General features: G+C 39.5%; 1 pseudogene; it reads left to right on the forward strand.

The window, feature by feature from the left end:
* LOC144766604 (vitellogenin-A2-like) overlaps nt 1-27,694 on the forward strand; it is a 70,387-nt pseudogene that overhangs the window by 18,116 nt on the left and 24,577 nt on the right.

Genomic DNA, 27,694 nt, shown 5'->3' on the forward strand with positions numbered 1-27,694 from the left:
TGTCATGGCCTGAGCATCAATAGGTTTAATCACATGATGGACCACTTGCAGCAGAAAATGTAATTACTGGCAGATCTCACTATCTTTGAGTATGTTGCTGTTAGGACAAACCAATACCCATCAATTTTCACTTTCTCTGCTTATCTCCATAGTCTGGAGTCACTGGGGTCTGCCACACAAGGTACGTTATACAAGAAGACAAGAGAACTGATAGAATCATTGTTGTGAAATCCAGGGACCTGAACAACTGCCAGGATAAAGTGGAGAAGAACATCGGCATGGCGTACGTGGAGAAATGCTCTTCTTGTCAGAAGGTTTGATCATGTCACATATACTGTACTTAAATCAAAACTTACTCCTAAGGCTCTTACTCTTCATGATAACTGGATGTGCTTTTTACCACAGGTTGCACAGAATTTAAGAAGGGCGGCAACATATACCTATAAGATGAAGCCCAGAGATGGCGGTGCTCTAATCACTGAAGTGACTGCGCGGCAGCTGTATCAGTTTTCCCCATTTTATGAACTGTATGGTGCAGCTGTAATGGAAGCCAGGTGTGTGTCTTTCATATAATCATCAGTCTCATTGTGTGCTGTCATGTACAAGACCATCATGAAAGTAGATATCCTGTGCCCAAATGTCATACCAGTGTTAATGATGAATTTAGCAATTTCAACCTAATTTAGAGATTTTATTTTTCAGTTAAACAGCTGCTCTATAGTTGAAAAATAACTTACATAATAATGTGATTTCATACTAAACCAGCAAAGATATGTTCCTAGTAATAGAAAGACTTAAACGTTGATACATTAAATACAAAGTATTCAATAAGTAATTAGCAGTTTAAGTCTTTCCCATTTGAGAGTCAGCTACTCAGTGTCCATCTCTTAGAAGCAGTTTTGTCTCCAAAATAAAACAAATATGGAAAATGCTTCCTTTTCTGCTTTTAAGTGAAAGGACAACTGACACCGCCATCTTTATTGCCTTCTGTTTTGAATATTGAAACAACATATATTTATAGACGCTTTCATACCTTAACTTGTACCTAAGTCATAATCATAAGAAGGGAGTAGCATTTAGGAGCTGTGAGGACTTGCACTACACTAGTTTTTGAGCATCGTAGTTTGCTGCTTGCCAACACACACATCAATATCAATGCAATTAGCTTGGTTCTTAAATGCTACCACATAGACTGGTTATACCATAGTGTATAATTCAGACGATCAACAAACAATTCTAAAATACTCCAAGGCATAATGAAGTGAGAATGGGGTTTTACTATCTCACTTTCATAGTGAACCATCCAAGGCATTCGGCACTCCAAGGAAAATAGCATTTTGACCATTGTAGCATTTCCTAAAGGCTCGAAAATGGCCATGTCTCAGGTCGTCTGCAATTTGGCAAACGAATAGGTGGCACTGTAGGACTTCTTCTTACGTGACCTCCATATGCAAGCTCTAGGCCTTGACAACGCAAATGGGGAATACATACATTTTCTGTTTACCTTTCTTTCAGGCAAGTGCTCACTTTTGTGGAAACTAAAAGCAATCGAGTTGACTCTCCTCAGACTGAACTGCAGAACCGTGGGGGTCTTCAATACCAGTTTGCTTCTGAAGTTTTCCAGATTCCAATTCAGTTAGTAAAGACAAGGAGTCCTGAGACACAAGTATGTACATCTCTATGCATCAGTGTGCATGTGAACCTCACATCTTCACATATACCCTTACTTTGGATTTCAACAATGTACTCAGCAATAAAGAAATAAACATAAATACATTTTATTGAACAAGTCAATTAAAGAATACATTCATTATTAATCTATTATTTTAAAGCATTGTAAATAACTGTCAATATTACTTGTACAACCTTCAAAGTATGAATGGAGTGCCACACACACTGGAATTGAAACTTTCAACACACACATCCGAATATATGTTCAGCAGCGAGATCGTATTCCAGTGAGCCGTTTTCCTTGCACGATCAGTCCATCTCCCCCTACGTGCACAGTGGAAAATACAACAGAGTCATAATCTCTGATATGTGAATATTTACCAAAGAGATCTGTTTTTTCACACTTGATACTAACATTTTGGAGGGCCATTTGTGAATATACACATAGAATTATATTGTATAACATTGAATATCTGGGATGTTTTTTACTGGAGGGGGGGGGTCTGAGTGTCATCAAGTATACAATGAAAGACCAAGCTTGAGCTGTGTAGTTTGTCACTCAGAACCACAAGCTGAAAAATATTCCTGCTATTCACTTTATACCCATCTGTAGTTTTATGATATGTCTGGCCCACAGAAGTAATTGGGGAGCCATACATAACATGGCTCTCCTTCCTGTCCCAAATGGTCAAATGTAAAAATAAAATAAAATCCCTGGCCACCTTGAACCAAACCCGACTACCCGGCCACACCCTACCCTCCCAAAACTGTGCTAGAGCCAGTTCCTTAGGCTCTCAGGCAGACAGGCTCTCAGAGATTCCTGAAACAGCAGTCTGGAACTCCTTTATGATATAGCAAAAGTGGGGATCAAACCCTATATCTAATCCTCAGTCAGTCACTCCACACACAAAGGACTTACCGATTGATGTATTGTTAGAGATACATCAATAGGATGCTACCCAGGCTCCATTAGCAGTCAGTCAAGCAAAGAGTTGTTCCCTTTTGTGGTATCACGATTTACAGTGCTTCAATGGCACAGGCTGTGCTTCCATTTGAGGAACAATTCACAGATATACTTAGGGAAAAAAACTCTCACTTATTTATTACTTTCTTAAAAAAAGATTTCGCTAGCTTCAACCAGCCCTAAAGAGGTGTCAGAGTACAATACTCGTATGAAAGTTATGCAATCTGACCCATACAATTATTCTGTTATTACACTGAAGGTTTTCTGTCTTCTGTTTTCGCCTCTGTTTTTTTAATGATAAATGTCATCTGTTGTTTGTCACTCTGATGCACGCTGCACCTCTAGAGCATCCTTCTCTGGACAATTCAAGGAAACCATAACTTACCCAGTAACTAATGCAACGTGGACCAATGCCCTTACAGAGTCAGTGCAAAAGAAGGGACAGTAATAACTACCTTTAGCAATTTAACATCTTCAAATTTACAAATGTAATGCATTCTTTTAAATTAATTCCATCTATTTTCCTTTTTGGTACAGGTTGCAGAAACCCTCCAGCATTTAGTGCAAAATAACCAACAACAGGTACATGCTGATGCTCCTGCCAAATTCCTACAGCTTGCCCAGATTCTTCGTGCTGCAAACTATGAAAATATCCAAGCCATATGGAAGCAGTTTGCAGAAAGACCTCAGTACAGGTGATTTTTTGTCATAATGTCACAGCTATGACCTATAATACTGGGATTGCTTCTGTTTAACTCATGGGATTTGTATGTTATATGCAGACTCTGGCTGCTGAATGCCATCCCAGCAGTGGGAACCTTTGATGCACTGAAGGTTATCAAGCAGAAGATCCACGACCAGGAGCTGAGTCCCAGGGAGGCAGCCCAGGCTGTAACTCTAGCTGTCCAGTTCACCAGAGCAGATCACCAGACCTTGCAAGTGGCTCAAGTGAGTCAGCTCAGACGTTTGTAATGTCATAATCAAGGACATATTCTGTATAAATCATGTGAGGAGGACAATGTTGTATCACTTAAGGCAAATTGATGATAGAAAACCAACCACCCTCACTTAATGGCTCTCCAAACTGGGCCCTGGGTCAACAAATATGGAATACCATCAAATCAGTGTTACAGAACGGGTACCTCTGCAGAAGTACAAACAAACTACAAAGGTAATGTAATCAGTACAATTGACTTGGATTTTATTTACCTCAAAACAACTGGAACAATAGACAAGACACATGATTATCTAGGGGTACTCATCCACAGTTGATTTCAAAGCTACTTCTTGAGTCAACCACAGCTAAAGATATATTTTCTAGCCATTTAATGTGCCCACCCATCTGTGGTTAATGTTAATGTGACTTCCCTTCCCCAATGGACTGCTAAACTTTGTCAGTGAGGAGAACCTGGATCTTTTTGATTTCTTGGTCAAGTTTTGCAGTTTGGGACAGGGCATACCAGCAGGATAAACTGTGGGGCCATTGGAAATGCAGTGTTAAAAATCTAATTTATCTGTGTAATCACTTAATACCAGTCTGAAGTTGAACACTTTAGTGCCCAATTTGTAAAAATGAAAAAAAAAGATGACGGTTGTAGTCCTTGCAAAATGTTTCAGCCACTACCTATCACTCAGGATGCATTCCAGTTCAAGATTTTAATCCCACTATGACACTTCAGACGTACACATCAGCCTTCGACCTGTTCCAGTAGGAACAATAAATACCAACCTACCCGTTTCTGAATGGGAACACAATTGATTGCCCTTTTTACACTTTCTCAATAAGGAATTGCTTTAATCCTGTGGCACAATGAGCAAAGAACCAAGACTGATTGTTTCTGTATCACTTACAGCAATGTATGAAGGAAACCATAAATGTGATGTGTGGAATGCTTGCAAAAAACCTTAGCCACTGATAAGCACTAGAGTTGCATTCCAGTCCCCATGTTTTACCTTTCATGCCACTCCAGACAGAGACCAGCCTTATGCAAGTCAGCTTTTGTCCTGCTTCATGAAGACTCATCCAGCTTGAATTGCCAGGCCACATCCCCTCTGAATGAGAACACAAGCAACCCAAACCATGTTTTCGACCACTATGCCATATCAACTGGTGCGGGTTGCTTCTCTCTTCGATGGCCTGTCTGGTAGTTTGGGCTGCACTGTTCCGATTGGAACAGGCTAATGATGGATTTTCATTTGACTTATCTCTGCTAGATATTGGGTGTTAACCAATGGCTGGAATAAAGACCCAGAGTGATCTTCAGTGCTAAAATGAATTCGAGCATTCCATCCATCACTTTGCTGCTAGAGGCAGTTTGTGAAAAATGTCTCACTTACAATGCATATTATAATTTTCATTCCTAAACAGGACTTTTAAGATGAATTTGGCATAGATATTTTTTCCAAATTTTCTGCATTTCATACTATTTGCAACAAGTGAAATTCTAATTTTGACTGTACTAGAACTGCTTTGCCCATAACTCTATTCACTAATGACTTTTAAAATCACCCTGTCGGTGTTATTACACACCTATAATTAATTGAGCTCAGCAATATATTTTTAGCTGCCTACCCTCTGTTTTACCAGTGTATGAAGTTCAACAAGGAGCACAAAATTTCATGTCAACCAGGTCCCATCTTTGAAAATCAGTTGTTAAAAGGTTGTTCTCTAGAGTGCAGCCCTATATAATATAACTAGATGATGTTAGTTTTTGCAATGTGTTTACCATCTCTTATTTTGAACCACATTTTACATAATTACAAAAATATGAACATATCAATAACATGAGTGGTGTATAAAATAAACATGATCTACATGCCAATGGTTTACCTCTGTCCCTAACCCTACAGGATTTAATGAAAGTGGCGCAACATCAGAAATTCCCTGTTGTCTACAAGGCAGCGATACTGGCATACAGGTCCATGGTGAACAAGTACTGTGGTGCACACTCTTTCTGTCCTGAGGAAGCTCTATCCGTGAGTAACTTTTCAGTATTGACCAGGAAAATGATTTTTCAGGAAACATATTTATTTTATTTACACCATTAGTGTCCCTTATTCTACCTATTCGCTAATGTATATGCATTAACATACAAAAACAGCTTCTGTGACCATTTTGTGTCCATTTGTACTACCTGGTAGGCACCAGTAGAAAGTGCTGAATCAAATCCAGAAATAAGCATGTTATGTCCTCATTTTCTAATAAGCACCAATACAAAAACAGTTCCTAACTCTATTTGCACACACTAGTACTCAAATAAATGTACCAGGTGGACATAATTCTCCTGCATGCATGGATCGTATCCAGTAGACCATGGCTCATGTGGAACATGGGTGTCTCTATGACATTACTTTTTTCCTTTTAATTAGTGCTTAAAATCAAAAACTTTAATGGATAAGTGTAGTTTATGTAGAGTGGTATTAGCTTAGGTTCCCTAAATGCAGGTGTAGGTGTTGTTGGTGGCTTCCTTGGAGAGCCTATATATTTAACACACAATTTGAAACCCAGTTAATCACTGCTATAGCACTTGTGCAGTGAAAACTACAGAAGCGCAAGCCATCTTTTATTTGGATTCTGGGAAGGGGTAGAATGTAAGACTCAAAGGTCTTTAGAGAAGGTGACAATATGCTGGGTATTTTAATCTCTCACATAGTTTAAAGCCGAGGTTCTTATCTAAACCTGTGGTCTAGGGACTCCTCGGGGTTGGGGTTCTACAACTGCTAATAAAATGTAATAATAAATAGATTATTAAAGTGTATATAAATAAACAAACAAAATGTAAACATGACAAAATTAAAACATTCTGTAAATGGGAAGAAATTTGAAATTGAAGGCTACAAATTAAGTTAGTATTGTCATATTGATTCATGGGAGCACAGCAAGTGCATCAAATTTGTTTGGTTAGGTCTTGTTTCTGTATTTTTAATGTAATGTTTTACCGTTCAAATCATCTCAAATGGTTAGGCTGGAGTCACCGGTTTCCAATTATGACTCATTAGGGGTCCCCAGATTCCAATAATGATTCAGTTGGGGGTCCCCAGATTCCAGTAATGATTAAGCGTTGGACTACAGAAGTCAAAAGGTTATTAACCACTGGTGTTAAGGATGCAGTTTGGCAACTCAGTGAGGTAAATGCTTACCTCTGACTTCTGTGAGCTATCTGGAGATGTTAAGACAAATCTCAGAAAAGCAAAATCAGCTTTCCATTTTTAAGAGGTAGGCAAATTGAGCATAATTTAATTAGCTCATAGCAACTCCTTCTACTTAATGCTCTTGAAGACTATTGCGAGAAATGCTAATATGAAAACAACGTATTTATTATATTAGATGAAGGAAAAAAGAGGCAATAAACGATGTTTATAAACATGATGAAACGGTTGAGGGCTTTAGGAGGAGAGGAATTGGTATATTTGTATAATTTTCCCCATGACTCTACTTCCTCTGCATTGCTAATTTACGGAATATATTGGGTGATTTTCATGGGGGAGCTGACATGATATAAATGCTGGATGAAAACATGTCAGTACATAGGGTTTTTCACATCTGATTGCCAAGTTACATCATTGATATCTCAAGCTTCACTTTCATTGTCTAAAACATCATGTCTGGTTGGAAAACAGCTATTTTGTTGACAGATATCCTTCTATCATTCTTCATGGAAATAATATATAAAGGAAGGTACAAATAAACATTTGGTAAGAGAGCATAACAGTGAAATAGAGGCAAAATATTGAGCATTAGATGTGTTTCCTTTGCAGCCCCTACATGACTTGGCAGCTGAGCCGGCCAACAATGCCCATGAAGAGGACATGGCGCTGGCTCTGAAGGCTCTCTGGAATGCAGGACAGCCAGCCAGTATCAAGCGCATCCAAAAGTTCCTGCCAGGATTCTCCTCCAGTGCTTATCAGCTCCCTGTTAGGATTCAGACTGATGCAGTGATGGCTTTGAGTAACATTGCAAAGGAGGATCCAAGAAGGGTAAGAGAAAAGATTAATCAAAGCAACCATCATTCAAAGATGCATATCAGCTTCAAAAGAATAATCGTCCAATTTACCCTAAACACAATGTTTGATTAAATATACCTTTCACTTGGTTGGTCTACCTACATACTAGCACCATACAAACCTAGGAATAGCTCAGAAGCTTCATCGTTACACAAAATACAATGAATAATGTAGTTATTTATGGCTATGTGAACTGATTGATGGTCTGTTGGGTCATTAAAGGGCCATTAATCCTTCAGATCTTGCCTACACTTCATGCACAAGTGGCCCTGTCTCTCATAGATATCGTTCCAAATGTTTTTCAAATAGAATCATATTAGACAGGGCATCTGAGTGTGTGTACCTTCATACATGCTTGTGTGCCTTACTTTCATCTCTGGACGTTTTCGTAAAATTATCCTGTATCTCATTCTAGTGTCAGTAAATATCCCACTTACAGAGTGGCTTGAATACATCTCAGATTTAACATAAACCATTGCTAATTAGCCAACAAAGCATTGTCTGATCTACTGTATTCCCCAAGCAATAACATTCAATGTACCCTTCCCTGGAAAGTCTGTTTAGTTCCAATGTAGTGGAATTCTATATGCACACCATCCTTATCCGTATGAGTATATCGATTCTACTGAAAAACATGTTTATTGTTCAGGCATGTTGGTAGTAATTTTACATTAGGTATGCCTTCTTTTAAAGCAACACAACACGAAGAAAATAGGTCACATATGTTAAACATAGTATGAGTTGAAGTATACATTTATTTATTCTTGATGTAATTTAAAATACTCACATAGTCCACTGGATGAGTGGTTACAAATAGTGTCATTCTCCCTGTCAGGGTACCTGGAAGACTCCAAGAAGCGGGCAATTTTTACTTCAGGGATATTTTCTGATATAGAATATCACAAACAAATCCTGAGGACTATAGAAGTCTCTTGTCAGAGTCAGGTGCCTCCTATGTGTAATTCACTGAAGATCCAATGTAATACAATAGAGTGTGTCTTATCTAGACAAAATTTGACAGACAGCACCTTATTTTGTAATAGGCTTTTCACCAAAATTCCCAATGTTTCCCTCAATTTCATATTTCATCAATAATTGCAAACATAAAATAGTAAAAAGGCCTCTGAATCATATGTGAATATCGATGGGGGGAGAAACGTGAATATGTCTCAGGGAAAACATAGTAATTCGCAACGGAACATTCTGATTTACATACATTTTCTCACAGGCTCTTGCTTTCCTAATCCTGCATATATGGAGTCTCTGAATTTAAGAAAATACTCATCCTTATCTTGTTATAACTTACACTTTTGTATGTGAAAATAGTGTTCCAAATGCTTGACAGTTTCACATACAGGGTTTATGACCTTTTTACCCAAAGCTCTCCTTTACTAAAAATAAGGTTTGTAAGAAAGACCAAAATATGATATTAGAGGGAACAAACTGTGTTTCATGGTAACATAAATTATTTAATGGTAACAAACTGCTTCTCATAGCAAGAAACTTACAGGTTCAGGCACATTAACAGATCTATGGGTTCATTCATTGAGAATGGTAAATGTGCTGTTGGAGGACACATCTTGTATAGAGTGTGTCTACTTCACTGATACTCTGCCACATCTTATTACTTGCACATTTTAGAAATAGAATTTTGAATCACACTTTGGTGCTTCTTATGAAGTACATTGAGTATGCCATCTAAATCTGTTGAATTAGTAGCGGAACATTCATACCACCTGGTGATTCTGTTATTGTAGTTGTTGCGCTAAAGATTGATGGTTTAAAGGTTGGACACGTTTTGATTGTTGCATGTCAGCCATCCTGATATCATCTTAGACAGATGGATAAATAACTAGTCAGGATGGTGCCTCTTTAGCAACCTCATACCCCAGAGTGTCTTCCGGGTATCAAGATATATATCAATGCAAATACATGCATTGTTCACAAAGGTACATATGCATCACCGGATGCTGGTGATGTGTTTTCACACCAGATAGTAAAATACATATATTATGTTTCTCTCTGTAGGTTCAGGAAATTCTTTTACAGATCTTCATGGACCGCCGGGTTCGTACCGAAGTCCGGATGATGGCCTCCGTGGTTATATTTGAAACCAAGCCTGGTCTCGCCTTAGTAACAACCATAGCCAACATTGCATCAAAGGAGAGCAAAGTGAACCTGCAACTCGCAAGTTTCGTCTATTCACAGACGAAGGCCTTTTCCAGAAACAATATCCCATCGCTCCATCAAGTGTAAGCATCAAAGTAGAAGTTATGTTATTGATAGAAACATATAATAAAGTGTGATCATATATGCCAGCTCATATTTAACAAGACCTCACTGAGAGTTACCATCATTTCCTTTAGGGCTGCGTCTTCCAGTGTTGCTGTAAAGATATTGAACCCCATGCTCGACAGAATGAGCTATCGTTACAGCAAAGCTTTACACTTCGGTTCATTCCAATGTAAGTACATAACATGCACACAAGGTACTTAAGAACTTTTTGATTTGTTTTGAGGGTCTGTCTTCAACGTTCCCAAACTATACTAGCTTTGAGGAAGCTCAATACAAATGCTTAATACAAAAATATATATAGCTGACCTGTGAAGTGCTACAGAGCTATGTCTACAGTCAAGTAATAGTGTTCATATAAGAACAATACAATTAAATCCTGATTTTCTAAATATTCTTTCTCCAAACTGTCAAAAATCCTCCACATATTTACAGACAGATGATATTTTGCATATTATAGAAAACTTCTAACATTCATTCACTGTCATGATTGCCTTTAGTACCAATTGTCAATGCTCTGACACAGACACAGTTCAACAAAATACAAATTTTCTGTTAAATATCTACCTTCCACATGGACAGTCTGTAGACAGTTTCCTGGTGATACCAGGAGTACTCCAAGGATCTCTGATTTGAAAATCTGGAGTAACCCAAATTGAAAAAACATAAACTCCTAGCTTTAGAACAGATATTCAAAGTAGTGTTTGGGCTCTCCTTGATCTATTGAGTGTACATCACATATTTGATGGTGACAGAAAGGAGCCATTCAAACTAACAGTTGTAGGATAACAAATGTCTAGACAGTGACAATCGATCATTAAGGGCTTCACCTACTTGCACACAGCGCGAAGGTGGAAAACCTTGAATGCCATTGGATCAGATTGAGACACCACTCAGTGATGTGTGCCTCGGTTGGCCAATACCACATTCCTCATACATCAACATTGATGATCAGCATCTTTAGGTGGTATATAGAAGTGAAATATGGTCTTTCTGTGCATATATATTCTGACAGCATTTTCTCTGAATTATTTGCATAATGTAAGTTCAACGGATTGTACCCTGATGGCATGAAGTGTTATTATTAAGTGCAAGTGCCCTGGAAACATGGTATCTTGTATAGCATCTTGAGTTGTCATGACCATATCAGAGTGTGACAATAACGCAGCAGGAAGATGAACCATCTATGCCATTTTTTAAAAAGAACATGTATTTTTTCTTTCACTATAGATGCACTTATGGCTGGAGCAACTGCAGATGTCTTGTTCATGAACAGCGCTAACACAATGTTCCCTGTGTTCTTGCTTGCCAAAACCCGAGGGTACATAACTGGTGCAGAGGCTGATATTCTAGAGGTAAAGACTGTTAGACTGTCCTGGTAAAAAAAAAAAACAGACTTCTAGACCAGTAAATAAAGAATGGATGGATTATTGTTTTAACTGAAGCAAAGGCAGATATAGTTAAAAGTGTGTATCAGAGTATCAGGCGATAGGAGGAACCTTGTGAACTAAAGGCATTACTTTCCAAACTCAAACTTACAAGCATATGCCTCCTCCTCTGCACATGTCGCTTTAAGGGAATAATTATTGCATTCTTAACATACCAAATCAGGGCTCAACATGTTCCTAATTGATACATCACTCCCTTCATACAGAAACTTACAATTGATTATTTGTTACTAGATTGCAGTCCAAGCAGAAGGTCTGGAACAAACTCTCAGGAAACAGAATATTCCATTTGCTGAATATCCAATGTACAAGAAAATCCAGTAGATTGTAAAAACGGTAAGCATTAATTCGCATTTGTTGAATTTACTATTTAATGGCAAGATTTCCATAAATACCATGACACATCCTTGTCTACTTTAGTCGGTAAATGCATGTCAAACATAGAACAGACTCCCACCAAATGCTTTTCACAAGTTCACACTATGTGCACTAATGATAACATTAACCATTTCAGGTAGTTATTGAATCTCAGAAGAGTAATGCTTTCACAGTTTCTTTTGCTAAAATTGCCCAATTAATGTTGTTTCTGATTAAGAAGCGAGCAGCAATATAAAGCGCTCAGATTTCAGTGATATTTAAATCTACCCCCAGGCGGGTTATTGCTGGCTGTGGACATGTTAATGCTGTCAGGATTTGTTCCATATGCCAGAAATCAGACGATTTTACAAAAATGCGAACCTTTACAGCCTTATGTAAGAGATTTCTGCCTTGTTGGTGAACCGCATATTGATGAAAGTGCTTGTGCTAACATGTTATGAGCACTTTTGGAAAGCTTAATTGCCAACCAACCACCATGCATCATTAACCAGTCAGCATAACTTGTTGAAAAATGCCCCTAAAGTAGGGCAGTAGCAAATCAATGGCCTTGGCATGCAAGGTATACGTACTCTATTTTAGGGTCTCCCAGCGCCTTGAGACCCTAACGGGTGAGTAGTGTGCTCTACAAAACCCTGATTGATTGTTTGACCAGGTGGTTTATACTTAGTCTACACTTCTGGGTGTATAAGGTGGGTGACCAGATCAGGAGTCTCCCTTGCCAGAGCCTGCTGAGTTCTACAGTCAGAAACGCTACCTAAATAAAATGAAGCAGCTTCAGTTTTTGTGGCACAGGAGCACCACTGGATAGCAGTAGGATGATTGTTCTGCCAGACTCTAAATGGTTCCCATAGTTTCCATAAACTGGTGAAAGGATACTCTGGCAATAGTGGGGAGACAGTTCAAACATAGGTGATAACACAATGAAAGGTCACATTGCACATAGGACAATTGCATTAGGTAATGTGAGGAACTGCAATAAGTATCCTAAGAACCCTTTCCAATGTAGCAGCATCCAGAGACCCAACTTCTCCATTGTAAGACTATATCAATCAACACATATTGGATAGCTGGTCTGAGAACCTATATCACTCTCTCTCAGGGAGATGACAGGTCTCTCTCATTGCAGCAAAGATAGAGGGTCCTGGAGCAAATATCCTGAGAGAAGCAGCTGAGAGTGTCACTTCCTCCTAGTTTTCAACAGGTTGCCGGAAGCCCAGGTGCACACTGATTCGGTGCACCTCTTTTACTGGCCAGGATTTAAGTTAAAATCAGAGGCCCAATAGAGGCAGAGGCTTATGAAGTGCCAACCCAAATGGTACCCACCTTCAAGAGCTTTACATCATACGCTAATTCCTTAGTGAACTTAGTTTTACTAAGCAATTTGATTTTAAAAAGCAGTTTCTATTTCTTACTACTTGTGTTCTCTGTTTCCACAGCTGCTGGGCCTTAAGGCACTGCCTGCAGATGCTCCATTAATCCCATCTTACATCAAGCTGTTTGGTCAGGAGATGGCCTTCCTTGACTTTAACAAGGAATTTATTCAGACTGTCATTAAGCTAACCACAGCTCTATTCTGCATTATCATAGTTCTCTACATCAGCAGTACCCCTCATGGTGCACAGACATAATATCCACTCCAAAATATCGTTTGGACATAATATCGACTCCAAAATATCGTTTGGAGAAAATATCGACAGGACAGAATATCGACAGCCAAAATATCGTTTTTAAGGTAAGTGAAGTAATATCGTTTTTATTTTTAGGGTTCAGGGTCAGTTTTGGGTTTTTGGGTAAAGGGGTATTTTTAGGGTTCAGGGTCAGTTTTGGGTTTTTGGGTAAAGGGGTATTTTTAGGGTTCAGGGTCAGTTTTCAGTTTTTGGGTAAAGGGGTATTTTTAGGGTTCAGGGTCAGTTTTCAGTTTTTGGGTAAAGGGGTATTTTTAGGGTTCAGGGTCAGTTTTCAGTTTTTGGGTAAAGGGGTATTTTTAGGGTTCAGGGTCCGTTTTCAGTTTTTGGGTATTATTTTATTATATTTTATTACTATATATATATATGTTTAATAATTATGAAATAAACATTTTTTATTTAACTTTCATTAATTATTTAATTATAAGTTAATTTAAGTAATTTTAAGTATATTTTAGTATTTAATTATTAATATTAATTTAATTTAACACTGTTTTTAGTAAATACATATGTTTTACAACTATATTTTTGTAAACGATATTTTTAACTCGATATTTTTGTACTTACCTGTTTGTAGATAGAAACTCGATATTTTGACTGTCGATATTTTCTCAACAATATTTTTGATGGTCGATATTCTGTCCGTCGATATTATTTCAGTGATCCACCTCTCATTCAACGATTCTCTGGTTTCTTTCATTTACCACAGGCTCTCAATGAACCAGCAGCAAGGCACAGTATGGTGAAGACTGTTATCAACAAAGTTCTTAATGGTGTTGCTGGGCAATATGCCCAACTGCTGTTGGCAGCTGAGGTTAGACAGATTGTTCCCACCTGTGTTGATCTGACCATGGAATTGAGCATATATTCTGCTGCTGTAGCGAATGCTGCTGTTAACAGTACGTTTCTAAAATTAATTTATTGAATACCTATATCAAGAAAGGGTGGTGAGAACAACAGTTTATTATTGAACTAGTGCTCCACAGAGATATGTGCCTGCTTTGAATGTTTCTGTATTTCTGTTTCATTACTAATCTGTCTTTTACAGCTGATGTAAAGGTGTCTCCATCTCCATCCTCGGATTTCAGCCTTGCTCAGCTTCTTGAGTCTAATATCCAGGTTCACGCTGATGTAGCTGCAAGGTAAAATAAATATACAATCATTTATCCAATGAAAACTGACAGAAATTTAAGTGGGGAAAATTATCATTGTTAAATCCAGAGTGACTATTTTTTAAACTTCTCCACCTACAGTTAAAACAAGTGCCATAATGCTAGTGATTTGTTTTTAAATAATAAATAGTCAGATATAACAGTTAGGCTCCAAATACTAACCAGGTGTGTCTAGGTTAGGGGTCTCCAACCTTTTCTGGGGTGAGAGCTTCTTCTGATCAGTGCAAATCATCATGAGCTACTGTAGGCTATGCAACTCGCGCATTGTTGCCAGACACCCTCACGCCCAGCTCCATCGACTTTAAGCCTAATGTCTGTTGAACCTGATACTATGGTTTGAAGAAAAGACTTTGACGCGGGGTGCCATGACAGGACTGCCATGTGTGTCAGTGAAAGTATAGTCTTTTGGCATGCTTGAACATATGTATGTATGAATGGGATAAATGTGTATGGATGACTGTGACCCTTCACATTTGTACTTGAGGCACTGGAATGCCTTTCATCATATATGACATTGTTACATGTACAATACAAACATTTAATCATTTTTTAAATGGGAGAAATTTAAAGTGCAGAAAATGTTCTGCAAAAATGTTCATGATATGGAACGTTTTTCTGCACTTTAAATTTCTCCCACTTAAAATAATGGCTATATATTTCAGTTATAAATATAGCACAGTGTCTACCAGTCACTGAGAGCAACATGCCTGCTGAGTGTACATTATAGGGATCCCATAAAACTCATCATTTAAATGTAATCCCATTGACATGAATCACATTTACAAACACCTGGCATCTTGTTCCCAGTGACCTTTAGACAAGGTGGCCTATTTATAACAGAAAAATACAGCAATTTGTTTTAATGGGAGGAATTTGAAATGAAGAAACAAGAATCTCAGAACATTAAGATGTAATTGGCATAATTGAAAGTGGAGAAAAAGATTTATTGTTTAATGTTTGAACTCAGTAAAAAGTAGGAGAGGCAAAGTATCAAAAAGGCAGCACTGGTTGATACTAAATGACTTAATAGAGTTTGTGTCACTTAGAAAGAGAGAGGTTCAACCCTACCCCTTCTCAACTTTAGATACAACACTTTATCAGCCGAGTATTACATTTATTAAACAAGAGGAAATTTTAAAGATAACTTTGAAAGGTCTTTTTGGTATGAGAACCTACAAAACTCATGAGCGCGGAAAACAACACAAGCCCCACCTGTTCAAGATTACAAGAAAGACACGGATGTGTTTGAGGCAATGGCCCACATGCTGTAATTATTATTCTGTTGCATGTGTGCCAGTATATCCCATGCCTGCACAAAAGTTCTTTCAAAGTGCTTTCCAAACTCACAGGGTCTTCTAAAAAGATTTATTAGGCCTTGTGAAATGGCCAAAGAATTTTGAAACTAGAAACATACTATCTCAGCATTCCACTTTCCTCTGATTTCTATAAACTGTGCATATTTGAAGAGATTTACAACATATGTCCTATAATATTAAAACCAATGATACTGATGATAGTATATACAATTAAGTTGGAAGTACCTTTATTTACCAACTACCTGAACAATAATCTTTACAATTGTCTATCTTGGGCAATAGGAAAGTTTTAGGCAGTAAGCAGTGCTAATTTGAGAAATTATTTAATGAGGAAGAGTGTTATTTTAGCGTAGTCCACCTATCTTGTTGAGTGAAAGGGGAGCCACTAGGGCAGGTTGACGAGTAAGTGGCCACAGGCATTTGATGCATGCCATACCAAAGCAACCACAGAAAAAGGTTCAGTGGATGTCATTGATGCAAACGAAAAACCTCTTAAAAGTATCTTTCTTTTTCCCTTGGGCTCTATGAGCCTTGTTGAAAGCGTACTATAGGGGAATAATGAAGGTACAACAAAAGCCATTGAAAAAGCAGGTAAATTAAAAGAATGATGGATAAATGGTTGTAGTCCATGCAATGAAAAAGATAACTATTGTATACAGTTCTTACCAACACAGTTTAGCAAACATAGGAACATGATTTATTCATTCTGAGGCAAGTCAATGGGAGTAACTCAAGTATGGACTTTAGTAGAAGTTAAAAATAACTAACAATCTGAAAGAGTATTTAGAAATAAGGTGTCAAATTCTAGGCCAATTCATGCATGACTACAGTTTAATAGAACAATGAGAATTGCCTCAGTGATTGTAGTTACCATTGAGGTTCAAGGATAACCAGCTTAATGGAGCCAAGTTCTCTTTAGGTTGAAAAGATGTCTATCTAATCCAGTGATGAAGGTTTCCTTGACTGGGTTACTTGGATAGATCAAACTTGACTATGAGCTATAAGTATGACAACAAACTGCCAATGAAGAGCAAACCATTTACTTCTAGGAAGCACTGAACATACTCACTTGCTCTGGGTTGTTCACAAATATAATGATAACTTGCAAAGACAGACGCTGATTCAATTATTCTAATTGGACCATTAAATTAGTTTGAAGGACTATGTTTATATATATATATATACCTACACATGGTCCAGGCCTTCAACACATCCCTGCCTCCTGGAAGAGATGAGAACATCATGATCATCTGAAGATAACCTATTGAATATATTTACATGCCAAAAACAGAAGATGGAGGAAGAAGTCTCTCATTATAATATCCAAACATTTGAATTGCCCTTCTTGCCAATATAAGGTAGAAGAGCCAGTAACTTAGAATGTGCTCCTTGAGAAAAGTGTAACAGTAATCCAAGGATATGAAAAGTGGATAAAAAGGCTAGTAATCAGACACTAGGCACAAACCTGTTGTAAGGTGAGTTAGGTTGCTGCACACAAACATGAACCTTGCAACATTTAGAATACAAGTTTTGTTGAGTAAGTGAATTTGAGTTATTGTTTAATAACAGTGTCTAACTACTATTTGAAGTGCACATGAACCCTTGCATCTCATTTACAAGCTTTTTATATCCGCTACACACCAATGATACAACTATTTTGTATCAAATCTTATCTGGTGAGAAACGAGGTTAGTATTTCCAAAATATTATACTAAAAATCAATTAAGCCTTATCCCTAGCACATTATTAAGGTTGTAGCCAGTACTACATATGAATATGAATGTTATCTGTCACTTTCTACTTAGGTCTTGTTTTTATTTCTATTTGCTAATTGAATTTAAGAACTGTGTCTTCCATATACAAGATTATTATTAGGTATCCAGTGACTGATGTATGTGAAATAATAGAAAAAACTATAACTGAAAAACCAGATTGAAGGAGATCAAATCATGGAAACCGAGTTCTAATAAAAGACAAGTTTAAGGAAAGAAAAATAAAAGGAAACATTTTAAAGAAAGGATAAATGTAGGGATTTTTTTTAATTATATTAACTTTGGGGGCAGTTTCAGAGTAGTTAGGGCTTTTGGCTTCAGTGATGTCTATCGTTTTGGGGTGATGAGGGTATTTTAGGGGGCAGGGTTGGGTGGAGTTCAGGTTTAGGGAGGGGTTTTGAAGGTTCAAGGATGGGTGCAGGTTTTGGCGTTGAGGTATTTTTATCGATCCAGAATAGGCGGCATAGGGATGGTAGGGCGCATGTAGTTCTCAGGGATGTGTGGAGTGTAACAGTGAGGGTTTTTTAAGGTTCAGTAATGGGTAAATTTAGGGGTGGCAAGGGGTTTTTCAGTGTTCAGAAATGGGTGGACTTTAGAGGTTGTAAAGGGTTTTATGGCTTTAGGAAGGGGTGAAAGTTAGCTGTAGAAATGTATTTTTAGGGTTCACGGAAGGTTGGAGCTTAGGGGGTGAAAGTGCCTTTAGGGATCAGAGATGAGTGGACTTTTTGGGTGAGAAGCGGTTTTTAGGAGTCTGGAATGAAAGGTATTTAGGGGTGGTGAGGGATTTTTTAAGATGTTGCTTGGGTGTTATTTGGGGTGGTAGGTTTTAGGGGTCAGAATTGTGAAGGGGTCAAGGATGTATGGTGTTTAGACACAATGAGGGTCAGCGAATTAAAACTTCAAAAGTAATTGTTTGACAATGTAGAAGATATAAATCTGAAGTCCCCTGATGTAAAGCAGAAAAAAAAAATTCTGAATGCAACCATTGCATTTATACCTTAAGAAATAAGAATGTGAAAGCCAATTTCGAAAAAAAGGACTTTCTATAAATTGGTTTCTATGAAATGGTAAATGCCATTCATCCTACACATTTCCATTAAACAGTTTAGTTGAAATGGTTTCTCAGTAATAGTTTTCCATAAAAACACATTTTTTGAAAACACATTTGTTTAAAAGTGTATTCTAAGATTCTTTCCTGTGTTCTGCTGTCTGCTTCTTTCTTTCTCCCGCGCCAGGATACTCTCCAGTAACGGAGCGCGCTACAAAATGGTTTATACTTATACTTATACTTATACTTATACTTATAAAATTGTTTTTCTATACAATCAAACACAACCATTCACTGACACATAAACACAGTTAGGAGAAAGAAATTGTCTCACAGTCAGGCTAGGCACAATATGATATATTTGGTAATAATGTATTTGTAGGCAAATATAAACTATTGCAATACAGATACAAAAAAAAACAACAATATGATCAACCTTCCCTTACTAAAACCAAATTTACCACTTAAAAGCTTGATCGATTTACATAAGTAAAAATGTTATGTGATATTCTAGTCCATCAATTCTAAAAGTCAGTTGCATTTTATAAATGGATTTCTTCAAGATAGTTCATAAAAAACGTTGCTGTACTTTTGGGGTAGGCCATAACTTAAACAATGGCCGCTTCTGCCAAGGCTCACATAAAATTGCCCCAACAATGTACTATATCCACTTCACAGATTCACTTGTATTTTAATGTTTAATTTTTATTTATACAATTTAGATTGTGTGAATTAATTACTTATAATAATAGGTAGAAGCCTTTATTGACACATATATCCTGAAATTAGTTTTTCTCATTACAGGAACTTTTTACATCAGAATATGACTGCAATAAGAAATGTTTCATTATTATTTATTTATTTATTTATAAAGTTTTATATAGCGCGAACAAGATCCTGAAGGATATCAGAGCGCTCTACAATAGGCAGAAAGAAAGAACAAGGGGGTAGTATAAACATCAATTAGAAAACAGCAGCAAAAAAAAATAAAATAAAAAATACAGGTGTACACGTGAAGAAAAAAAACAGAGGAGATGACCCATTGTGGCGGGAGGTACAATGGTGAAAAGAACAAAGTCAGACGATTTGGGTGTGCCTCCTCCCCTTATGGTAATAATTTGCACATTAGGAATCTTTTGGCTTCCAATTTGAACGCCGGCGTCGAGGAGAGGCTGCATACGTCAGGTGGTAGGGTGTTTCATATCTTTGTGGCAGTACCGAAGAAGGCTCAGTGACAAGTTCTCTTTTTGTTAAGGACAAGAGGTTTCAAGAGGAATGTAGAGGCGCTTCTTGATGCCCTCTCACCACAAGATAGCTTAAGTCTTTGCGCCAGGTACATAGGAGTATTGAGGTGAAGGGCTTTGTACGCCAAGACTGCAATCTTTAGCTGAATTCAGGCTTCAAAGGGTAGCCAGTTTAGAGATTTAAGAACTGGGGATATGTGCTTGTTTCTTTTGGCGCCTGTAACCAATCTAGCCGTGGTGTTCAGTGAGGCCCTAAGTGGGGCCAAGGCATATTTGGGTAGGCCACATAGAGTAGCACTGCCATAAACTAACCTTGGCAAAACAAGCGCTTGGACCACCTGCTTGAGATCATGTAGGCAGGAAAGGTTTGATAGTTCTGAGGGTTCTCATCAAGTGGTTTGCACCCTTACATACATTGCTGATACGAGTCTTCATATTCAAGTTCTTGTCTAAGGTGACTCCAAGCGATTTGGCTGAGTCAATGATGATTGGAGTGCAATTGAAAGCAGTGAGGTGAGACAGCCAGAGATCTAGCTTGGGGATGTGGTTCGGGGGGTGAGGGGGAATAAGCATAAACTCTGTTTTGGAGGTGTTGATTAGGAGATGGTTCTCAGTTAACCAATTTTGCGTAAACGTGAGTATCGAGTTAAGTGAGATGATGCTTTCTGGGGATGTGATTTTCAGATAGAGTTGTGTGTCATCGGCATACACGTGGAAGAGAATGTTCGTGGAGTTTAGTGCGATAGCTAGAGGTTCCAAGAAGAGATTGAAAAGGGTTGGTGAAGGGGCGAATCCTTGGGGAACCCCCATGTGTACTGGAGAGGGCTGAGAGAGAAAGTGATTTGCCTTGACTCTTTGTATTCATGATTAACCGTGTCAAAAGAAAAGATCAAGGAGGATCAGTAGGCAGGATTCATTTTTGTCTAGTATTTTCAAAATGTCATCCATAAAAAGAGTGAGGGCTGATTCGGCGCTGTGTCCCTTCCGAAAACCAGATTGATGCTGGTCAAGAAGTTGGTAAGACTCTATGTGAGCACAGAGTTGGGATTGCACACATTTTTCAAGGAGTTTTGCAAGAGTGGGGATGTTGGAGATGGGACGAGAAATATTAAGATCAGATTTGTCAGCATTGTTGGGTTTTTTTAGACCTGGGCTGCTTTTAGGAAGTCGGGGATTGAGCCTTGAGATAAAGAAGCATTTACAATCCTGGTCTAGGTGGGGATGAGAGCGCTCCTTATTTCCTTGAAGGTGGCCGGAGGCAACGGGTCACTGAAGTGGTTAGACGGGTTAATAACCTGGAGAATTTTTTTGATGTCACTTTCACTAAAAGGGGAAAAGGTGCCCCAAGACGCATTGTTCTTGGCTATCATGAGGGTTGAGTTGCACTTTTCAGAGACGTAAAAATATATTACAAGTGAGTAGTGGTGTCACTGAACCATTTCCCTACACATCATTGCATGTGAGGGCCCTTCTTGTGCCCCTCCATGATCTCAGCTAAAGGAGATGGATTCTTGTGAGCAGTGATGAATTCTCCTGCTGGGACCTGCTTTATCACCCCCTGCTGTCTATTAACAGTTGTGGAAACTGTGGTCCTTATCAGATAATCGTCTTTGCATTTTCCAATTTCTTGTGACATTGTGTTTCTGTCCACATCGCCATAATCTCCTACAGCTGCTATTATAAGCCTACTCACAACTCATGAAACACATTCTAGAAGCAAAAACGGTCCTCCTAGTAAGGACGTGTTCAGTTTTACAGTGCTACATAAAAAGAATGAGAGGTGTGGGGCATGACCAGGAGAGCCAAGATGATGATTGCACTTCACGACCACCTCCCAAATCCGCCACGAGCCTCCTTTCCCAGCTAAATCGGTCAACACCAATAACCAGCGTCTCCCACAAGAGGCCCCGGGGAGAGTCTGTCAATGTACCAAGGGGGCATCCAAGATGCTGCTTGAGTCTAGGTCAGAGGCACTACCTGCTATATTCTGTGGGGCAGGACCAACGTCATAACAGCTGAGGTAATAAAAGGAGAGAGTGCTTCAGCTGAGAGAGAGCACATCCTGCCTCTGGGGGGACTGCTTACCCTACGGAGTTTGCCTGCACCAAAGCTGCATTATCTGCAGTCATAAGGAGGGTGATAGGCCAAGGCCACATTATTCCGTAGCCTTACGTCCCCGATTAAGTGGGACTGCAACTCAGTGGGAGGCATCCGATTTGCCAGGGCCCACTCCAGCCTGGGAAACATTTAGTATAACATAACATAAGAGGATGCTCCTTTCCCTCCCACAGTGAGAGACACGTGCAGTCAGGCACCAGCTGGTTCTGCTAACTCACCCTCCTCAAATATCCCCTGAGTTGGCAAGCGGGCTGCTGATGGGGCACCAGCAAGCTGGATCAACTCCCACCCTTCACCACCGGCCACACCTGACATTCCTGAGCCAGCCCGCACTAGACCCACATGGCTGGGGCACCGGATGCATTCTCCAGTGGCCCATATGTCCCCGGCACATAGCAAGGCGGGGGACTTCTGTGATGGCCTATACTGGGCCCCAAAAAGCAGGCTGCAGTGGAGGCCACAAATCCAGGGAGAAAAGGCCTGAGCTCAGGTGTTTGTTGTTACAAGGAATGTAGAAGATCTGGATACAGCCAAGAGAATCCCATAACTGACACAAGGAGCTGTGCCAAACATTCTTAAGAAACATTTTGAGACAGCAGGAAAGTCATCAGTGGAGGCTGCCAGCATGATGGTAATGTGAAATGTTTTATTTCAAATTGAAAAGGGAATCAATAGGCTCATTTCAGTAAAGATAATTTAATTCTGTTTATTGTTCAAATGTTGGTTGATATAAAAGAATAATAAATAAGTAAGGTTTCAAACGTAGTGCTAACTTTGAATCAAATACTTAGATGTCAGATGAGGGCAAAGCAAAATAATGTGTGACCAGATGTGAAACTTACTTAGAAATTAATATGGCTAAAATGCTAAATGTCACCTAATTCAATAAATGGGTTGGATTTTAAAAGAAATCCAAATCAAAGAATAACACGAAAATTGGTTGCGAAAGTGTATTCCTTTTGACTTCATTTGCACAAAATAGGGTCTACTTCTTAAGGAGTTCTATATGCCTGTGACAAAGAGCAACAGATATACAGACAAGCACAAAAGACTGACTTGTTGATCACTAGCTAGCTATATGTACAGGAAGACAGACAAACAGAGAGATAAAGTAATTAACCATTATTTCCTACTTAGTCTCACAATGTGCAGACCTAGCAAGGTAATCACAATATGCACTACATATACAAACATTAAAAACACATATACTAATAATCATTTTTCTATGTTTAAACCAGGAAGTATCGTCTGAACTTTTGTCCAAGAGGTACGCCTACTCCGCAGAAGATAGAGATCACCACTCTGCTGCCAGAAGTATTAATGCATATCAGGCTTGTGTGAAGGCTAAAACCTTTGGCTTCCAAGTCTGCCTCGAGTACAAATCACAAAATGCTGCCTTCCTCAGAATTTCACCTCTGTACAAATTAATTGGAGAGAATGAAGCCAAGCTTATCATAAAACCAGGTACCCCATCACAACATTTGAGCAATTTCTTTTTAGTGTTCGGGTGCAGACTGTTGAACATAATTGATATCTGAAGATATAGTAATGGTTGTTTGAAATAATGTAATTACCCTTGTTGGTTACAGCTCATACAGATGCAGCTATTTAGAAACTGATGCTAGAGGTACAGGCAGGACCAAAAGCAGGATCAAAAATAATCACCATGGTAACTGTGGAGGAGAACGAAGGTGAAGAGCTTGAAGACTCTGAGGTTCAAATGAAGCTGAAGAAGATTCTAGGAATTGATGAAGAATATACGGTAGCTGGCATAATATTATACTAGAAAAATGAAGATGAGTGTAGTGTGGCACGCCCTGGTACTTAAATGTTCAAAAGATTCACTTATAAAAAAATGAAATTCAAAAGTTTCTGGGCGCCTCAGGAATGGTCCCTTCTGGCCTCTGGGGACTTATTAAGAAACGAAAATGATCAAGTGGAGTGTAGGAGACTCCCACACTGCTTCCTATGGCGCTCCTGCGGGGGCAAGTTCACCCTCCTATATTCTTCAATGCGGTCCAATTTGTGAATGGAGAAAAAACGTGTTCTTAATCCAATTTCAAAATGTATTCACGTGGTCACATATTCATTCATAGCGATTCCAATGGTAAATATCCAAAGTCTTTAGCAGGAGCAGCAGGAGCAACAGAAGAAAAAGTCTCAGGCGCCATCAAACTTTTCACCATGGAAGCCAACAACAGCATCAACATAATCGCAGGAATCAATGGAGCATTAGCAGTGCAAGCAGCAGAAGCAGCAGCAGTAGCTACGAGTCCTACAGGAAACGGGTAATGTACTGATTTCATTGTGATATAAATTATATCCTTTTGAAAAGGTATATTAAAGTAGTAATTTTCAAGGATGAGTCTATTTAACTGAGTAAACTGAGTTAACTTCATGTGCAGTCCCTGTGGGGTTAACCTGGAATAAACACCCAACTCATGTAGTCCCAACCCAACTCATGTACTTTACCGCCCCCCAGGGTCCAGGTCGAAATTTCTCAACAACCTTAATAACCTAATCGAGGTCTCTGCAGGTGCGCCACATTTTACCATACTGGGCGACTTTAATTTTCATCTTGAGACCATATGCGACCCTGATACTGCGGCGCTAACTAACGATCTAGCAGCGGCTGGCCTACAGCAAATTGTCATTCAGCCTACCCATAAAGCCGGACACACCCTAGATGGGTTATTCACCATTAACCCACACATTGCTGTTTCGAAGGTGATCCCTCTCATTTGGACGGATCATTCAGCAGTTTTTTTTTCCATAAAGCTGACTTCCCCTCCATCTTTCTCATCATCTTCTTCTCCTATTACTTTCAGAAACTGGAAAAATATCGATCCTCCCCACCTTTCCGCTTTGCTGCTTGACAGCATTACCACTACCGAACAGGATCCCTCTCTAGCTTCCACCGACTACCTTCACAGCCTAAATAAGGCTTGTCAAAATCTAGCTCCCCCCAAAACCTCCTATCGTACCAGAACACTCCCCTCGGCCCCATGGTTTACAGAATCCCTTAGACTGCAGAGACAACACTGCAGAAATTTGGAAAGACGTTGGCGCCGCCATTACAACTCTACGGAAAAAATTGTCTACAAAAGCGCCCTCTCCAAATACAAAGATCTCATCACTGCAGAAAAGACATCCTACTACACTTACCAAATCAACCAGGCAAAAAACTCTTCAAAAGAACTGTTCCAGGTGGTCACTCACCTCTCCAACCCCCCTGCCCCCGCTTCAACGGAACCCAATCCCTCTGCGACTCTCTTGCCAACTTTTTTAAAGACAAAGTCACAGCTATTTTTTCAGCCTTCACCCACGCCCCCCCTACTACCACAACCAATCTTTTACCCCACAATACACATCCAGCTTCGCGGTCTTCGAAGCTGTCACGGAGGAACAAGTCCATCGACTTGTCTTGGGCACTAAATCAGGATCACCTTTAGACCCTTGCCCTCCTGCCATTTTTAATCTGATCCCTGAAGCCATTTCCCCTGCTTTGACGTCCATCTGCAACGCCATGTTCACAACGGGCATTTATCCTTCAGTTTGGAAGGAGGCTATTATTAAGCCTCTTCTAAAAAAAACTACTCTCGACCCCCTCCTTCCTGCTAGTTACCGACCCATCGCTTGTCTCCCTTTCCCAGCAAAGATTTTCGAGAAAGCTATGAACATACAACTATCCAATTTTATAGACAATAACAACCTACTGGACGATACCCAGTTTGGGTTTATACAGGGTCATGGAACAGAGACCGTGCTACTAAAAGCTGCAGACGAAATTAGGATGACCATGGACAAAGGAGGAGCAGCGGTATTAATACTATTAGATCTCTCTGCAGCCTTCGACACGGTCGATCATGTCATCTTGATCGACCGTGTCTCAGCCATAGGAGTTAAAAAAAAAGCAAAAGAACTCCTCGCATCCTTCCTGGCTGACCGTCCACAAACAGTAAAAATGGCCCACTTCACTTCCCACACTTTCACCCTCCCTTGTGGCGTCCCACAGGGCTCCTCGCTAAGTCCGACACTATTCAACATTTATGTTTCGGACTTAGCGAGAGTAATAAAATCATACGGAATTGCCCTAACAACCTACGCTGATGATACACAACTGGTGCTTTCCGTACACAGCAATGGTACATCAGTGGCGGCAAACTTCCAAGATGGAATGCGGGCTATCAGTTCCTGGATGTCATCAAACTGTCTCAAATTAAACTCTGATAAAACAGAGGTGATGACATTCGGGAAGCTTGACCCTATTTGGTCCCCTCGATGGTGGCCATCGGAGATGGGAGCCCCCCTCAACCAGTCACCAAGGTTCGCAACCTTGGAGTCATATTCGATGACAAAATGACATTTCATCATCACGTCAACTCAGTGGTCTCCTCATCTTTCTATATCCTGAAAAGAATCACAAAACTCCTGCCTTACCTTCCCCCTTCAGCCGGTAAAACTCTAATCAGCACTTTGGTCTTTTCCAAAACCGAATATTGCAACGCCCTTCTCTTGAACGCCCAGAAACAAATCATCAACCGACTGCAATTAGTCCAGAACGCCTCGGCTAGAGTCCTGCTGAACGTTCCCAAGTTCACATCCATTTCTCCAAACATCCGACAACTTCACTGGCTCCCTATTAGGAACCAGACAATATTTAAGGCTCTGTGCATTACCTACAAAGCAGTCAATAACGTAGGTCCACAGTTCCTTAGAGCGGCTTTCTGTCCGCTCGAGCACTCAAGAACACTTCGCTCCTCCTCTGCACACCTGCTCAAAGTCCCGCGAACAAAAAGGGCCAACTGGGGTGACAGGTGTTTCACCATCTCTTCAGCCAAACTTTGGAACAGACTGCCCCTCAACATTAAAACTGCTCCTACCCTCCTCAGTTTCAGAAAAAAACTAAAAACATGGCTCTTCTCATCATAATTTATCACCGTTGCGATGGTTCTGTATTCCTGAGCGCCGAGACACCGCCGGGTATTTGCGCGCTTTAAAAATTGCACAAACATAAACATAAACAAAAACCAGCAAGGAATACAGCCCCCACGCCTGGGCGGATCTGGACAGCCATGCCACCCTCCAAATATGGTGGTCTGCCACTGTCTGGTCCATGAATACCCAGTACTACTCCGTCATAGGAAGGTTCCATTCCTTGAGTGTTTGATCTGGGGGTCTCTAGTTTGCAATGGTTATCACCTTTGTCCAAATAGGGATCCTTACTTCTAAGTCAGAATAAGGGGATTACACTCCTTAATAACCCCTGCTCACCCCCTTGAGGCTTATCTCAGAGGCAGTATGTTAAGCATTTGTGAATATACACAGTAATACTGTGATAACACTACAGATGAACACAACACAGGTTTTATAAAAATAAGTATTCTTTATATAGACTTAACACAAGACCACAAACGACAAATATCCACAATACTACACTTAAGGTTACTTAAAAGATGATTAAAGTCTCTTAGTTCAAGTTGTTGGTAAATGCAACAAATTCTCAACAAAGCACCTGGATGCGTAACGCAAAGTGAACAAAAGGCTCGCAATAGGGGAGATGCGTCAGTTCCGTGACCCGG

Source organism: Lissotriton helveticus, chromosome 1_1 (genome assembly GCF_964261635.1).
Source record: "Lissotriton helveticus chromosome 1_1, aLisHel1.1, whole genome shotgun sequence".
Classification (NCBI taxonomy): domain Eukaryota; kingdom Metazoa; phylum Chordata; class Amphibia; order Caudata; family Salamandridae; genus Lissotriton; species Lissotriton helveticus.